The following is a 13,631-nucleotide window of genomic DNA, read 5'->3' as shown; positions in this document are numbered from 1 at the left end:
TTTCACATTCACGGAGGCCGCACCCCCTTTCTTTAGACAAGCCGTGTCTAAAGAAGGGTGTGCGGTCGCTATTCAAGTTAAAGGGTGGCATGGGCGCTTTTAAAAAAAAAAAATCCGTCAACTTGATAAACAGATTTTTTTTTGTCAAAGCGCCCCATACTTCAGTTTCACTTTAATGTGGGCCACACCCCTTTCTTTAGACGCGTTTGTCTAAAGAAAGGGCCGCAGCCTCCATTAACGTGAAAGCGTCGCATGGGCAGTAAACAAAAATATATTTCCAATGCAATAGGTCTCACATTTGCGAGAGTTTAAGCTATTGAATTGCCAATTGCTCCAACTCTCGTAAATGCCGAGACCTATGAATTGTGTGTCAGAATACATCACACATAGAAATGGGAAAAAACGAGGAGAACCAATCATATTTCTCCTTGTTACACCTCACCTGGGGAGGCATAAGATTTTGACGCATTCTCAGGTATACAAGTCCTTGTAAATCTGGGAATGTGTCAAAACCAATGGGAGCTGCGTGGAACCATGTAACACCTCCCTTGCGCAGAGTACGGCAACGCAGTGATTTGCACTGCGTTGCGTTACTCCATATTTGTGAAGCCATTCAAGGCCACACAAAGTGGCTTTGCGTGGTTTTATAAATATGACTAAGGAGTTTGTTTTGTGGATGTACCATGTTGTGTGATGCAAGCATGACACAAAGCCCTCATAAAAGTGCCCTTTAGTGTCCACCAGTTCAGCTGATGGGATCCTTCTCGGGTCTTGTTCTGTCCATGGGGTCCCTACCCAGGGAAGAACTTCCCCAGGAGCACTCTTACATGGTTTAGGCCACCCCCTTGTTGGAGGGGCGCTGTCTCTGTAACTCTTTGCAGACTTTCTTCATCTGACTCCTCACAACATTGTGAACAATCTGAATCTGGCGGATTTCAGACACAGTCATTCACAAACCAGGGCAATCACTCACTCACACTAAGCGCCTTGGGAGCCAGGCTGTGCTCATGCAACCACCAGACCGCCATCTCGTTGCTAGGGCAATACCTGTTGTGCAGAACTGTCACCTAATAATGTCATACACACCTTTACCCTCACTGCAGGACCTGATCATTCGCTCCGCAGACAGTTGTGGTAAATTTTAATTACCTAGACTTAATTTATGCGGTAAAATACAATACGAATAACTCAGTAAAAATAAGAGGCAGAATCCGTGGTATTCGAGGGTATAATAGGGTATTTATTCCTTACAAAGGAATGATGATGGTTCGAACCAGGCAATCGAGTTCCGTCACCACGAAGGTTCAGGAAGGGATCAGCAATACATTATTGACAAGTTGTCATATTTATATTGAAGTGCATTACAGTAAAGACAGATGCAGGAGGCGTAACAGCTGATAAGAATACATACGTAATGAAAAGGCGTTACAATAGGCGTGCATAGAGGCGTATACAAAAAAACGTCATTATGATGATGACACAAGTGGGTGGATCCATAAGAGAATCCTGCAAAGTCAGCGAAAATACATGGCAGAGATGCGCGCGCAGCCGCATGACGTGTGATTGACGTGTAACTAGAGGGTGAAGGGAACTTGACATTTAGCCCTACATGAGGAGACAGAAGTCTGGGGTGTCAGGACAACCTAGTCCTAAATCATATCTAATATCTTGTGTTTAAGGAACTATATTATCTGGAAGGAAAGGTCTTCTCGGACAGATCCTATTCTATACTGACTGCTAGTGCGTGTACAAGCGTCTAAGTGTCTACATGAGATGCGAGGGGGGCATGGGCCTACCATGGTAACGAGAGTCATGAATTACTTGCACAGAGACAGTAAGGCCGGGCCCTTTGCTCTGCAGCTAGAGGGATGTTTACCTAAGCTACTTAGACAGGAATGCATTTCTTGAGGAGCGGAACAGATAACTTGAAGGCTGAATACAGTTTTGGCAGGCAACAGGCCGGGCTTAGGCACCGTTAGCCGCGCAGGAAGTAAGACAAAGTTCATGGATACAGATGCAGGTCCAGGCTGGAGCATTCAGAGGCAGAAGCAGGAAAAGGCTCGATGGCAGAATTCAGGGCCTACCTTGCCAGAGCTGGAAAACGTGAAAAGTATACCATATAAAGACGGTGGCAAGGCATACTTAGGAACGGAATATCTGGCCCATTCATGGCAGATATGAAAGAGTACATATTAACGTTGGACACAATTGTATTTGCGTCTTCATAGCTTGAAGTGGAGGGAACATACATGTACTTGTAGCATGTACATGGAGCCGTTGGGGTCTAGATAGGGGACACAATTGACCATAAAAATTCATATTTCCTCATTCCCTCCTTGTCCCCTACGGACCCTCATGAAATATCGATCTTCAGGAATCCATCAATCTGTTCATGTAATATCATTTGCTCTTCTTTCTTCTTCCGGGATCTTGAACGAAAACTTGAACGTGGAATACACGATGTGGCACACAGGCCGCAAATCGCTGGTCCACATTGTAGACACAGGCAACAACTGAATACTATGAGAAGGCCAATACCTAGGAAGGATAGGACTTTCCATCCCCAGGCTGACAATACAGTCCAGAACCAACCGGACCATGTCCAGGTGCCTGCATTCTGATGTATCTGGTTTGCAATCTTGTGAAGACGAGTTATGGCTTTATATACGGATGGCGCGTTTTCTGGGATGAAAACACAGCAACTTGATCCGATGACCCTACAAGCTCCGCCCCTATCTGCTAGGATGACGTCAAGGACAAGACGATTTTGGAGAACAACAATCCGCATCGCAGACTGCTCCTCTGTTAAGTTGCCTAGGGCAGAGGTAGTTTCATTCACTACTGCTTCAAGGGTTCTGGTTAATCTACGTATCAGTTTACTGTTTGAGACAACACCTATGTAAGGAAAGAGACCTTTATTGAAGTCTGTATATTGTTCCCATGCGGTTTCAGTGTAGTCAACAATCGGGATATCTCTCTGGGGTCTATGGTGTACTAGATTGGTATTTCTATGATAATCAGGAGGGGCTAGGAAAACAGGTGGCAAAAGGAATGCAATGTAACAGGTACCATCCCAGTCTGGAGGTAGACGTATATATGCGGTATGACCACATATGAAGTAGGAATGACGGGAAGCTCTAAATGTAGACTTGCCTTTATCACTGAATTCGATCACAGTAGTACATTTACTATGACCCAGGTGTACTGAACCATTCTTTCTTACACAGAATTCACCTTTGACGGGTAATACGGACATAGCAGGCAAGACTAGTGTAGCTTCAGATTCAACATTTAGAATCATGAGGTCAAGTGTAAAATTACCTAATCCATACACTTCATTTTCTAGGTCCGTTCCTGTTCTTTTGGGAAGTCCCTCTTTGTTAGGATGACAGGCTTTAAGCAAAACTAAGTTCAGGTTTCCCCACACCCAGTTGCTCTGGTATACTACAGTGTTTGAATCTAAAGAGTTAATCAAACTAAACCATGCTCCACAGGAACCATTGAGTGTGAACGGATATGGAAAGAGAGGCAGAACTCCTTTGTATTTCTGATAGGGAGGGAGTCGGCCACATATCCAACAATTTGTAGCATTGCTGGTCTGATGGGAATGATGTAACATACTAATGAATGTGTTGTTGCGCAGCGCAAATCTATAGGACAACTCATGTGGAGGTAGTTCACTAAAAGAATGTTCGGCAGTAACATTGTAAGCACGCTTGAAAATAGGATAGTACATGTGTAACAGTATACTTGCAGCAATAATAAAAAGACTTAGAAAAAACATAATCAACAGTGTCACTATACAGTGACTATGAAGTGATTTACAGTATGCATTTTTCTTGAGCTGTTTCTGTCTATTTTTCTCTCTAATTCGGTCTAGAGGATACATGTCAAAGACTTAATTCAACCGATTCACCTTGGAGAGGACTTAAACAATCGAATTGTCTGACTTGCTAGACCTTAGTTTCAGTTTGTATTCCTGTGTTTCAGTCTGTTCAACCAGAGGGAGTTTTGAATCAGTCTCTGGAAGGGGGCAGGGCTGAGAGTTCAGTTCGGATGGTAGTCCATGAAATTTCTTGATATGACTCGAGTGTAACCAACCCTTGCGACCTTCGATCTTTACTGCTGTCCTCGTCGTTAGGAGAACCAGCTTTGGTTGTAGCCAGCGAGGCTCCAGCGGACTCCTCCTGTCGAAATTTCTGACGAAAACGAGATTTCCCGGAACCACTTCATGGGGCTTTACCTCGGTGTTGTCGGGAAAGGCTGCAGCTACCTGTGAACGGCAAGATTGTAGTGCAGACATCAAGGAAGCAAGGTAATCTGTCAGCATATTACAATCAACATCAGTTATTTTACGAGGTATGGGCGTCCCCCACATATTTGGTGGCCTACCGAAGACCACCTCGTACGGGGATAGCCCTGTGCGAGAATGTGCTACCATTCTCATGTAAAATAGTGCAACCGGTAAGGCTACTATCCAGTCGACACCTTTCTCTCTACAGATTTTAGAAAGCCGTATTTTCAGGGTCTGATTATGACGTTCCACGAGACCTGCTGCCTCGGGATGTCGGACACAGTGGAATTTCCATTGATAGCCTAACAAGAGTGAAATGTGTTTCATTAGCTCGGATGAGAACGGCTGGCCATTATCTGAGTACACGATACGGGGCAAACCATACCTTGGGAAGAATTCACGAACTAATTGTTTGGCAGTAGTCGGGGCAGTGTAATCTGAAACGGGATACGCCTCTGTCCAACGGGAAAGAGCGCATACAACTACGAGGACATATTTGAATCCTCGACATCGTTCCATCTGGATATAATCCATCTGGAGGACTTCAAAAGGGTGATCGGGAGGTTGAAATCCACCCTGTTCTACAGGTACGCCTTTACCTGGATTGAACTGACAACATATCATACAAGTTCGGACTTTCTGTTTGGCTGCAGCTCGTAAGTTTTTGTTGAACCAAATGTGTTGAATACTGTCTAACATAGCTTTTTCTCCTAGATGTGCTGGACTATGTATTGTGTTAATGATAACTTGAACCATTGAGTCGGGGAGAAACCATATAGATTTTCCCTTCGTCATCCATCCCTGATCGGTTTGGATCCCTCCTAATTCAGACCATTTCTTTATTTCCTCTGGTGTAGCATGTGTCTGTATGTCAATTACATCAAGAGCGGGATCCTTAACTGTCATGCAGTGTGTCGGCGTCAGAACTATTGTCTTTGTCAAGTCAGTTGCATGAGTCTGATTCTGTGCTGTTTGTTTAGCTGTTCGGTCTGCTAGGTCGTTACCCTGGGAAATGATATCGGTGATTTTTGTATGAGCTTTACACTTCATGATAGATATTGAAATAGGTAGATGTATTGCATCTAATAGAGCTTGAATGAGGGGACCGTGTTGAATGTTGGCACCGTGAGAAGTCAAATAACCTCTCTCTCGCCAAAGGACTCCGAAGTCGTGTACAACTCCGAATGCATAACGTGAATCTGTGTATATGTTAACTTTTCTATTCTTGGCTTGAATACAGGCTTGTGTCAGAGCAATAAGTTCTGCTGCTTGAGCTGATAATGTGTCGATACAATTTGTTTCAATGACTTCGGTGTCTGTCGTGACTGCATAGGCGGCCACTAACTTTCCTGTACTTGTTCTCATACATGAACCATCTACATAAAGTGTCAGGTCTGGATCTGGTAATGGGACATCTGTCAAGTCTTGTCTGGGTTTCGTCGTAATAGTAATGACTTCAATACAATCATGTGCCAGTGGGTCTGTTCCACTTAATGGCAAAAGTGTGGCAGGATTTAATGTACTACAACGTCTGATTTCTATGTGTGGCTGAAACAATGTGAGTTCGTAACCTGTCAGTCGTGCTATAGTCAAGTGTTGTGTCTGTGTCCGGTTCAAGAGAACCTCTACTGCGTGTGGTACTTGTACTGTCAATTGATGTCCTAATACTATGGAATCGCTTTGTCTAATCGCTAGAGCTGTCGCTGCAACTGATTTCAGACACGCAGGAAGAGCCTGAGCTACGGGATCTAATGTGCTAGAAAAGTAAGCACATGGCTTGTGTGATCCTGCTTGTTCCTGCGTGAGTACTGACAAGGCAGTACCTTCGCGTTCTGTAACAAAGAGTGTAAAAGGCTTACTGTAACATGGTGTCGCTAAAACAGGTGCTTGGCATAAAGCTTTCTTTAAGCTTTCAAATGCTTGTGTATGTTCTGGATTCCAAGGGAGGACAGTCGATGTCGCTGCCTCCTGTGTTGTCAACTGAATGAGTGGTTTAGCTAAAAATGCATATTGGGGAATCCACTGCCTACAGTACGAAGTGAGGCCTATGAAGGCCCGTACCTCCTTTTGTGTCTTGGGTGGTGGCATGTTTACAATTAACTGGATGCGGTCAGGTGTGAGCTGTCTCCCCCATTTGGACAGCAAGTGCCCTAGGTACACAACTTGCTGGGCACAAAATTGCAGCTTTGAAGGGGACACCTTGTGCCCCTTGTCGGCTAAGAAATGTAAAACCGTCAGTGATGCTTTTTCACATTTGGGTTCGCTTCGGGCGGTGATCAGCAGATCATCGACATACTGAAGCAGTGCAGTGTTAACAGGCATGTGGATACTGTCAAGTTGTCTTTTCAGTGCTTGGCTGTAGATGCTAGGACTTTCTGTAAATCCTTGGGGTGCGCGTGCGAATTTAAAACTTCGTCCATTTAAACTGAATCCAAACAAATATTGGCTTTCCGGATCGATTGGGACGCTGAAGAAGGCGTTCTTGAGGTCAATTACAGTAAAGAACGTTGCCTCTGAATCAATAGCTGTCAGCAATGACGAGATATCTGGGACCACGGGATATTGTGGTACAATGCATTTATTCAATTCTCGCAGATCAATAACTAATCGATATACTGGGGGTGCTTTTGGGTCGGTTCTTTTAAGAATCGGAATAATCGGAGAATTACATACATTGGAGTCGGTTTCTACAACCACTCCTTGTGCAATGAGCTCGTCAATTATTTGCAGTAAAGCCACTACAGCATCCGGAGGTAATTTGTATTGTCGCATTCGTGGTAATACCACTCCTGCTTTGAGTGTAACTCGATATGGTGTGATGTGCATACAACCTACATCAGTGGGGCCTTGTGCCCATAAGTGTGCAGGTAGATTCTGTAACCGGTGATCCATGTCTCTAGATACGTAGTGACCTTTAAAGTCACGCAAAAATAGTCGTACTCCGTCCGGAGAACAGCATATTATAGCTCCTAGAGCTTTCAATGTTTTAATACCTAACAAGTTTTCTGGGCATGATTTCGTAAGCAATAGATCTGTAGTCCGTGTTAATGGACCGACTGTGAATGCAAGTGGTTGCGATACTTCGTTAATAGTGGGCTTTCCTGAAAAACCAAGGGAAATATTTTGAGAGCCTGAGAGGGGTGCCCCTGGAACTTCATCGTGACTTATAGTTGTTCTGCTTGCCCCTGTATCGAGTAGAAACTTTCTGTCTTTCCCTAATACTTGACTCTGTACATAAGGACCCTCTTGATCTACAGGAACCTCAATAAGGGGTAAGCCAACTTCCCTCTCTAGGCTATTTCATGTGTATCGCTGATACTCCGGATAGTCATTTTGTGCGTACTGGTACATCTGTTGTGTCGTGTTCTGTGTTGCGGCAATAGGCTGTGGCTGTTGTTGTGGTACGGTCTGTTGTGCAGCTTGCATAGGCTGTATATTCTGAGGTACTTGTTGTTGGATCTGATCCTGTCTAGGCGGACGCGGTCTCTCCTTTGTTTTACCCGTGGAGATATTATGTTTTAGAACTGCACAATCGTTTATATAATGACCTGGCTGTTTACAATAGTTGCATGTCCCTTTAACGGGAACCGCTGAATTACTGGACTGTGTTGCACCCTTTTTATGACCGTCAGCTGGAACTGACTGAGCGACAAGCATTTTCATTTTCGTGTCTTTCATACGTCTTTGTTCGTGTTCTTGTTCTTCTCTAATTCTATTCTGGTGATACTGTAACATTTGTAACATTTGTGAAGGGGTATTAGCTTGCCAAGTGCTCTCAACTTTCAATACTCTGTTTTTAACCTGCGGCAGGGAATTCTCGACTAGTTTTGTTACAAAAAGGTGTGGATATGACTCACTATTTGCTTTCAAGCCGCTATTAATACCAAAACATTTTTCAAATCGGGAATAGAAATCACTGGTGTCTTCCTCGGGTTTCTGTTTACAAGCTGAGATTGCTCCCCAATCTTCCTTTTTCGTAGTTAACAAACGTGGCAATACTTGCACTAATAGACCGGGCAATGCTTTTGTTTTGTCCCCAAGCCCTACGCCTGCAGTTCGGTTATTTTCTTCATTTTCTAATGCGGTCCAATCAATCTTTTGGTCTCCCACCTCCCATTCTTTTTCCTTCAGTTTCTCATAAATACCGGCAGGCAATAATACTTTCAATATTTTCATAATGTCAGGATAGGTATAATCACCCATGAGTAACATGTCCTTTAGTTCACGGTGAAAACCTGCTGGATCTTTGTCATGGCTGGGCACTAATTTTTTCATTTCCAATAGTTCTATTTTGGTTATGGGCGTGTACACAAACACGCGTCTAAACGTATTGTCATCATTCCTGACTGGGTGTACTTCGCGTAAGGGATTCTGTCTGTCTATGTAATACGGGTTTCTCTCCATGGAAGGAGCTGGATCATGTTCTGGACACAAAAAGGCACTATATCTATGTCTATATTCTAGAATTACTTTAATTAGATCGGTACCTAGACCTCTCCATTTATTCGTGAGTAGTTCTATCAATATATCAGGTAGGGGACCAGGATCGGAGTGTTGGCCTTTATATAATATAAGGAGATGTTGTACCATGTATATACTAGCTAAACGTTGTTCGTCTGGGGCAAGATTCAGAAACGTGTGTGCTAGCGCATCATCACTATATTTTTCAGAGCTATCAGCCCAATGTACTGCTGACCTGGCTAATTCTTGTTCATCCATAGAATCGAGCACATGGTACCCCCTTCGTTCTCGAAGTAATTTATCAGTAGCCTGGAATAAGTGTTCAGGGGTCCTTGGATTTGTAATAACTGTTTGAAAAATTCTGTTACATTCTGGATGTATCGGACGTATTGTCTTATTAAAAGATCTTCCTTTTCCTACATAGGCTATCATTTGTTTAGCTGGTAATTCGAATTGTCCTGTGTTCATTTCTGACTGTTCCTCCTCCTCTTCCTCTGATTCAGTTTTGTCTGCTTCTACTCTGTTTTCATGTATTCGTTCTACTTCTTTTCTGATCCTTCGGCACATGGCTTCTATACACTTCTGTTTATCATGTCTCCCGTCTGTTATATTCTGACCCCATTTGGTAAGTGCTTGCATTTCCTCCGAATCTACCTCAGGCCTGTCTCTATTTCTGATCAAACAATTTATAAAAAAGCGTAACAGTAATTTTTGTATGTCTACTTTCTGGTATTCCATGGCTTCGGCAATACTTTCAGGACCTTGCCCTGATTGGATAAAGCGATATATTTTGTCTAGATGTTCAACCATTCCTGGTAACGTCATTAAATAGTTTGCAGCTCGTCGTAAACGTACTGAAGACAGCAACATTCTGTCGTGTTTTCCTGGCACTGGATCATATCTACAATCGGAAAGAGGCTCGTTTAATATACTGTCTGATATTCTTTGTCCATAACGCTTCTTCTATTCTCATGATGCAATCTGCATCCCATGTTCCAGCAGCGGGCCATCTCTGACTCTCTGTCAAATCCTTGGTGTAGTCCACCCATAGATCAAGATATAATACGGCATCTAGGCCATGTTTATGGTACATAGAGTACCCTGGAGTGTCCCTAGGTGGGATAGGAACAGCTTCCTCGAGTATCCCTTTTCTAGTTTTTATCTGTCTTAATTTTGAAAATAACGGCATCTTGAACCTTGTTACTTAATTCTTACTTCTACTCGGACCTGAACACAATTTATACAATAAACACAATAATGAAGATCGAACAATCACTCATACCACGACATTATAACATATCAAAACTTTTTAGAACGAACAATAACAATTAGAATAAAACTAGTTAACTGCATAATACTAAATATACTGTATGTACTGCTAAACAGTACAGATACACTGCTAAAACAGTGCAGACCAGGTCTGTGTACCCAGACCCGTCTTGACCGGCACAAACTAATGTGCACGTCTAGATGCGTCCTCAGCAACGGTACTCACCGGGAAGCACGGAACGGAAGGCCTCGGAAGTCTGGACTGGACTAGACCAAACTGGACTGGACTCGACTCGTGACTTAGATACTTCGGAACTTCGGAATCTGGCGGGCCTCTGTATACCTTCGCACTCCTCACCGCCTCGTCTGGGTGTTGATCGCAGCCTCAGTCGCCCCCGTTGGCCTGAGGGAGATACAGGAAATCCTGCGGGTACGCGTAATTGTCCGTCCGGCTGTGGCAGGAGACCGGGTCTGCAACGCACCTCCGGCGCGTGGGGTGTGAGAGGTGTCCCTGTTCGGGCGCCAATTATGTGGTAAATTTTAATTACCTAGACTTAATTTATGCGGTAAAATACAATACGAATAACTCAGTAAAAATAAGAGGCAGAATCCGTGGTATTCGAGGGTATAATAGGGTATTTATTCCTTACAAAGGAATGATGATGGTTCGAACCAGGCAATCGAGTTCCGTCACCACGAAGGTTCAGGAAGGGATCAGCAATACATTATTGACAAGTTGTCATATTTATATTGAAGTGCATTACAGTAAAGACAGATGCAGGAGGCGTAACAGCTGATAAGAATACATACGTAATGAAAAGGCGTTACAATAGGCGTGCATAGAGGCGTATACAAAAAAACGTCATTATGATGATGACACAAGTGGGTGGATCCATAAGAGAATCCTGCAAAGTCAGCGAAAATACATGGCAGAGATGCGCGCGCAGCCGCATGACGTGTGATTGACGTGTAACTAGAGGGTGAAGGGAACTTGACATTTAGCCCTACATGAGGAGACAGAAGTCTGGGGTGTCAGGACAACCTAGTCCTAAATCATATCTAATATCTTGTGTTTAAGGAACTATATTATCTGGAAGGAGAGGTCTTCTCGGACAGATCCTATTCTATACTGACTGCTAGTGCGTGTACAAGCGTCTAAGTGTCTACATGAGATGCGAGGGGGGCATGGGCCTACCATGGTAACGAGAGTCATGAATTACTTGCACAGAGACAGTAAGGCCGGGCCCTTTGCTCTGCAGCTAGAGGGATGTTTACCTAAGCTACTTAGACAGGAATGCATTTCTTGAGGAGCGGAACAGATAACTTGAAGGCTGAATACAGTTTTGGCAGGCAACAGGCCGGGTTTAGGCACCGTTAGCCGCGCAGGAAGTAAGACAAAGTTCATGGATACAGATGCAGGTCCAGGCTGGAGCATTCAGAGGCAGAAGCAGGAAAAGGCTCGATGGCAGAATTCAGGGCCTACCTTGCCAGAGCTGGAAAACGTGAAAAGTATACCATATAAAGACGGTGGCAAGGCATACTTAGGAACGGAATATCTGGCCCATTCATGGCAGATATGAAAGAGTACATATTAACGTTGGACACAATTGTATTTGCGTCTTCATAGCTTGAAGTGGAGGGAACATACATGTACTTGTAGCATGTACATGGAGCCGTTGGGGTCTAGATAGGGGACACAATTGACCATAAAAATTCATATTTCCTCACAGTGACCACTACATCCAAACCCGGTACGCTGCAACTGGACCTAGCAGAAACCATTTGTAGCTGGTCAAGCGGAAGCTCATAAAATCATGGCCTCCATAGTGATGCTAAGAACAACAGTTGACCGTAAGGAGTGTTGCTTGCACAGTTGTGGTTGCCTCAGAGTGTCTTATAGAAGTGCATTGAGACATCTTATCAGATAGGTGAGATTACAGTAGTTTGTCTTTCCATGTTTGTTTAGGTGTGAGTTAATGCAGGAAGTAAGGAAACCTTGACTCATCTCTAATCTTCAGAGATTACAGATGAACTTCAGCTGTTTACATGATTGAATAGGCACACATTGGCAACAAAGCGAGGTGCACCCAGGTTCATGGCAGGACATGGTGAGGCCGCGCTCTGGCTAAGCATCCACTGAGCCTCAGTTCTGATGTCTGTGTCAAGGGCACAGTAGGGGAAATTAGTGGGTCATATGCCGGGCCAGACTGGCCATTCATACACCCTTTACTTCCCTGGTGGGTTGGTGGCTGGAGGATACTTTGAGGGCTGGGCTGTCTACCATAATATAGCCAGGGCCTCTGTAATTATGCGATTCTCCGGCCACAGTGATTTTCGCATAATCATGGATTTGCTGCATTTGCCACATAATCCATCATCTGCAGCATAATCTGCAAATTTTAACAAAAATAAGTTGTTTCTAGCTCAAACATTTCAAAATGTATTAAAAACACAGCTACACATGTTGCTGCACAATGGAAGGCCATTTGCAAAGGATGACTGGTCACCTTTCTGTTGCTTATCACTATAGTAGGGTGTTAAACTGGTCAATGCCCATACAGTTTTAATACATGTAAAAATAATTAAGTAATACTATCACAAAATGTGCCGCATTATGCTACATAATTTAGTCAACCCCACCCAATAATTTGGCCCACCCCTGCCACATAATTCCAGTGGCCCGTAATATAGCCCTGAAAGCTCCTATGACCCCATTTATGCTGCTATACCCTGCCAGTGCCTACTCCTGGTTTAGTCTCCCACTTACTATGTGACTCAAAGCAGTAATCCTTTCACAAGGCTAGAGAAACAAGGAATCAGCAACATGCACAAGCGCGTAGAAGGTTTAATTAATAGGCAATCTTAACCGGAAGCTGGACGTCACACAACCCGTGCTCCCCTCCTGAGAGTCCAAGGTAGCAGGGCAAAATGTTCAAACCATCCCCTTCCCTTCCTCTACTCGCCGGGTCGATTGTAGGGGAGGTGGGAGTGATGTATGGAGCGAATGGTGGATGTATAGACATGGATGGATGGTGGATGGAGAAGTGATGGATGGATGGATGGCTGGGTGGATGTAGGGTTGGTGGATGGAGAAGTGCATGAATAGATGGCTGGGTGGATGTATGGATGGTGGATGGAGAAGTGATGGATGGATGGCTGGGTGGATGTATGGATGGTGGATGGAGAAGTAATGGATGGATGGCTGGGTGAATGTATGGATGGTGGATGGAGAAGTGATGGATGGATGGCTGGGTGGATGTCGAGAAGGATGACTGGATGGGAGGAGAGGATAGACAGATGGACAAATGGAGAAAAGATGGTGAGAATGATGGTTCCATGGTGAATGAAGGATGGGGATAGACAAGGATGGATTGACGGAAGGATGAGAGATGGATGAAGGATTGATGGATGGATGGAGGAAAAGAAGACATGGAGAATGGTTAATGGATGGATTGTCAAACGGATGGAAGGACAAACACAGAAGGGACGGATAGAGATATGGGCAGATGGAAACAGGCAGAGAAGGATAAAGACAGATGCACGGAAGGAAGAATAAGAATAGGTGGATGGATGGAAAAAAGAAAGGAAAAAAACAACTGAGAGAAGG

This window comes from Triturus cristatus, chromosome 6 (assembly GCF_964204655.1).
Source record: "Triturus cristatus chromosome 6, aTriCri1.1, whole genome shotgun sequence".
Lineage (NCBI taxonomy): Eukaryota > Metazoa > Chordata > Amphibia > Caudata > Salamandridae > Triturus > Triturus cristatus.
The sequence above is the reverse complement of the archived record's forward strand: the minus strand, read 5'-3'. Positions refer to the sequence as shown.